This window comes from Paroedura picta, chromosome 3, assembly GCF_049243985.1.
Source record: "Paroedura picta isolate Pp20150507F chromosome 3, Ppicta_v3.0, whole genome shotgun sequence".
In the NCBI taxonomy this organism is placed as follows: Eukaryota; Metazoa; Chordata; class Lepidosauria; order Squamata; family Gekkonidae; genus Paroedura; species Paroedura picta.
Window position 1 is genome coordinate 86,685,907 of NC_135371.1, and position 5,118 is coordinate 86,691,024.

A 5,118-nucleotide genomic window follows, 5' to 3' on the forward strand; every position below is an offset into this window, starting at 1 on the left:
TATTCAATAGATTTTCCTTATTTCTATTTCCAGCCAGAAATTTTGGAACAGTTTTATATGATGATGGCTAAGTACCCTCTGGTGGAATGCCTCAGTATAGCAAATAAAATGTCAATTCTCACTAATCTTGGGGAGGTGGGCAGCAACAGGCTGTAGCATATAAAATATGCTAAATTATGTAGGATAGTAAAGATGGAGAAAACTTGTGTGTGTGTGTGTGTATATAAAAGGCTGTGCTTTTTTATTTATTTACCATGAGGGATGGGTATGAAAAATCTGTAGATGAACTTGAGATATTTATTTATTTATTTACTTAAATTTTTATACTGCCCTCCCATGTGGCTCGGGGGGGGGGGTGTCCATGAAATGTTGTGGAGTATTACACAGAATATCAAAACATATATAATAGTTATAACATAACACATCAATAACAGTTCCAACAGTGATTCTAAGATTAATAGAATTACAGGAGGTTCAACTGAACAATACTAACAGGAACAACAACTTTAACAAGAACCCCTAGGGAGGTCACATTGGTTCAGGTCATGGAGTGGAGTGACTGAGGGGGGAGAAGCAAATATTGATGGGTCGGTCAGCCTCAAGCAAATGACTGGTGGAGGAGCTCCCTTCTGCAGGCCCTGCAGATTTGTGGGAGTTTGGGCAGGGCCCTGATCTCTTCAGGGAGTTCATTCCACCAAGTGGGGGCCAGGACAGAGAAAGCTCTGGCCCTTGTTAAGGTCCAACAAGCTTCTTTGGGGCCAGGAATCACCAGCCAGTTGGCAGCAGTACAGCACAGGGCTCTTTTGGGGGTATGGGCAGAGAGGCGGTCTCTCAGGTACACTGGGCCCAGACTGTGTATGATCTTGAAGGTACCTTAAACCTAATCCAGAATTTGATTGGGAACCAGCTGAGTTGTTGAAGTACAGGCTGGATGTGGGATCTCCATGATGTATTAGTGAGAATCCTGGCCACAGCCTTCTGAACCAGTTGCAGTTTCTGGATTAAGGATAAGGGTGGGCCTGCGTACAACAACTTGCAGAAGTCCAGTCTAGAGGTGTCCGTTGCATGGATCACTGCGGCTAGGTGTTCTATGGCCAAGTAGGGCGCTGGTAGCTTGGCTTGGTGTAGGTGGTAGAAGTATCAGAAAACAGGCCATCATTTTCCATGTAGAGTCAACTTCAGAGCCTCAGGCTGGAGTCTTTCACATCAATTTCTACTTGATCCTATTGAACCTGGGAATGTCCAGTTAGTGGCTAATGGTCTGCCTCAGTATAGGACATGTTCATGTTTTGAAATACAGACTACTCTATAAACTGGCAGAAGGTTGTGACTCGATGCTGACATTTCCTGTTCGTTTTCCTAAAGTGAAGCTTTCTTGTGAATGTGTGGATAGATTAACATTTAAACATATCTTGTGAGACAATGCATTTCTGAATATTATATGAACTTGACAAGATTAGTTAGTACTTATAAAAATATCAGCTTGGTAAATCCATAACTGAGGATTTCTGGTTAATGATCATATAAATTAACATTTAGCCCATTTTCTCACAATTCATCATATGATTATTTATTTTCCTGTGATATTCCCTTTTCCCACAATCCATCATATAATTATTTTCACAAGACTGCTGACAGGTAAATGTGGATTGTTGTTGTTAGATGTTAGACCCATCGCAACACCCTGAACAATGATCCTCCAGGCGTTCCTGTCCTCTACCATTCCTCAAAGTCCATTTAAGTTTGCACCAACTGCTTCAGTGACTCCATCCAACCACCTCATTCTCTGTCATCCCCTTCTTCTTTTGCCCTCAATTGCTCTGGTTTTTTCGCCTTGCAGTCCAAGGGACTCGCAAGAGTCTTCTCCAGCACCGGAGTTTGAAAGCCTCAATTCTTTGACGCTTGGCCTTCCTTATGGTCCAACTTTCACAGCCATACATTGCAACTGGAGACCATAGCCTTGACTAGACGCACTTTCGTTGGCAGGGTGATGTCTCTGCTTTTTAGGATGCTGTCTAGATTTGCTATGACCATTGTATTCTCTTGACAAAATTCTATCAGCCTGTGCCCTGCTTCATTTTGTACTCTAAGGCCAAACTTGCCTGTTATCCCAGTTATCTTTTGGCTTTCTACTTTAGCATTCCAATCCCCCATGATGATAAGCACATCAGTTTTGGGCGTTGCTTCTAGAAGGTGTTGTAGGGCTTCATAGAATTGGTCAACTTCATCCTCTTCAGCAGCAGTGGTTGGGGCATAGACCTGGATTACTGTGATGTTGAATGGTTTGCCTTGGATTCGAACTGAGATCATTCTGTCATTTTGGGGATTGTATCCCAAGACTGCTTTTCCTATTCTCTTATTGATTATGAAAGCTACTCCATTTCTTCTGAGAGATTCTTGCCCACAGTAGTATACTTGATGGTCATCTGAATTAAATTCACCTATTCCTGTCCATTTTAGTTCACTGATTCCTAAAATGTCGATGTTCAGTCTTGTCATCTCTTGTTTAACCACGTCCAGCTTGCCTTGATTCATGTGGAATCGGACTGTCTTTTCGCCACCAGTTCCCTGTACAACTGAACGTCCTTTCGGCTTCAGCCTAACTGCTTCATTCATTCTGGCGCTACTCGTACTAGCCGTCTGCTCATCCCCAGTAGCATATTGGACACCTTCCGACCTGAGGGGCTCATCTTCCGGCGTCATATCGTTTTGCCTTTTGGAGCTGTCCATAGAGTTTTCATGGCAAAGATACTGGAGTGGGGGGCTTCCTTGTGGAGTTCCACAGGGCTCGGTGCTCTCCCCCATGCTTTTTAACATCTTTATGTGCCCTCTGGCCCAGCTGGTCAGGGGATATGGCTTGGGCTGCCATCAGTACGCTGATGACACCCAGCTATATCTCCTGATGGCCGGCCGGCCGGATTCCCCCCCCGGATTAATTTGCCAGATGTTTGGAAGCCATGGCTGGATGGCTCAAACAGAGCCGCTTGAAACTCAACCCTGGCAAGACGGAGGTCCTGTGGTTTGGGGGGAAGGGAGCAGATCAGGAAGCGCGACTACTCACCTTGGCCGGGACGCAACTCACCTTCACGTCCCAAGCCAGGAATCTGGGTGTGACCTTGGATGCCTCATTAACATTGGCGGCCCAGGTCAAGAAGGTAGCAGCCCAGACTTTCTTCCATCTTCGCCAGGCCCAGCTATCAGCGCCCTACCTGTCTCCTGACCACCTGGCCACAGTGATCCATGTGACGGTCACCTCCAGAATAGATTTCTGTAACTCGCTCTAGGCGGGCCTACCCTTGCGCCTGATTCGGAAATTGCAGCTGATGCAAAATGCAGCTGCTAGGGTCCTCACAAGAACATCTTGGAGGACCCACATCCAGCCGGTGCTGAGGCAGCTGCATTGGTTACCAGTTGCTAGCCGGATCAGGTTCAAGGTTTTGGTTTTAACCTTTTAAGGCCCTCCGTGGTCTGGGACCCACATACTTGAGAGAATGCCTGATGCCCTATGCCCCCCGCAGGGCATTACGCTCCGCGGGGACTAACTTGTTTGTGGTTCCCGGCCCCCGGGAGGCGTGTCTGGCCTCGACCAGGGACAGGGCCATTTCGGCCCTGGCCCCTACCTGGTGGAATGAGCTCCCGGAAGAGCTGCGGGCCCTGCGGGATTTACCAGCTTTCCGCAGGGCCTGAAAAACGGAGCTCTTCCTTTCAGACTATCCCTGGTCTCTTCCTTGGGTAATGTCGCCATGTTGGGTTGGTTGATGTGTTTATGTACTAAGATGGTTCTTATTTATTAGGGGTTTTTATCGAGGGGTTTTATATGCTGTTACCTGCCATGAGGCCTAGGGGAGTGGTGGGCTATAAATCCAAATAATAATAATAATAATAATAATAATAATAATAATAATAATAATAATAATATAGGGGGCTCTGCCATGCACCATCCTCACATGCAGGGGCGCCAGCACTTCCCCTCCTCCTGTTGCCTGGAGGAGGTGCAGGGGAGTGGAAAGCAGTAGCCTGTTTCGGTGCCATGCTGACTTGTACGTAAGCCAGCCTGGCTCTGCTTCCTTTCCCCAGTCTGGCTGCAGGAGTAGGTTTGTGATCCATTCAATCCCGCACTAGACCTTTGGCCCTGGTCGCAGGGCTGGGTTGGGGTGGGCTGGGGTCTTTGCTGCCTTCTCCCCTCCTTCTGGCCCTGACTCGGTTGCCAACCATCTTCTTCAGGACAACTGATCTCTGTTATCTGGAGATCTGTTGTGATTCTGGAAGATCTCCACTTGCCACCTGGAATCTGATGTCAAATGCCTCCCAATAAGCCCTTTTACCTGGGGAACTGCACTCTGCAGTCTGGAGAGAAGCCGTCATTTTGGGGTATCCCACGGTCCCCCCTGGAATCAGATTGGTTCAAAATTGAGAAAGGAGTTTGGCAAGGCTGAAATCGTTGCTGTTCTTGTTGTAGTGGTTAGGAGTGCGGACTTCTAATCTGGCGAGCTGGGTTTGATTTCGCGCTCCCCCACATGCAGCCAGCTGGGTGACCCTGGGCTCGCACAGCACTGATAAAGCTGTTCTGATTGAGCAGTGATATCAGGGCTCTCTCAGCCTCACCCACCTCACAGGGCGTCTGTTGTGGGAAGAGGAAAGGGAAGGCAACTGTAAGCCGCTTTGAGATTCCTTCAGGTACAGAAAAGCAGCATATAAGAACCAACTCTTCTTCTTCTTAATTGTGAACATACACAATACAAACAGCACCAAGGCCTCACTCTGCTAAAAAAAAACAAAACAAGACCCCAACATATATACACTGTGAGAACAATGGGGCTGGCTTGGGCGGCAAGCCATTGACACAGACTCCTTGATTGATTCAAATTGATTGCTGTCCCAGTGACTGCAATGGTTAGAGTCCAGGTGTACCCGATCCTAACTTGGACCATGTGTTCGGTCCTCTGTAGTAGCGATCCCCAACCTGTGGGCCACAGACCACATGTGGTCCGTCGACTAACTGGAGGTGGGCCGTGAAGGACGCCATCTCTGCCCCCCCCCCCCAGCCCTTTACAATACACTTCGGGTGTCATTGTCTCCCATCACTCCCAGATGGGACTATCTCGTTGCAGAGAAACA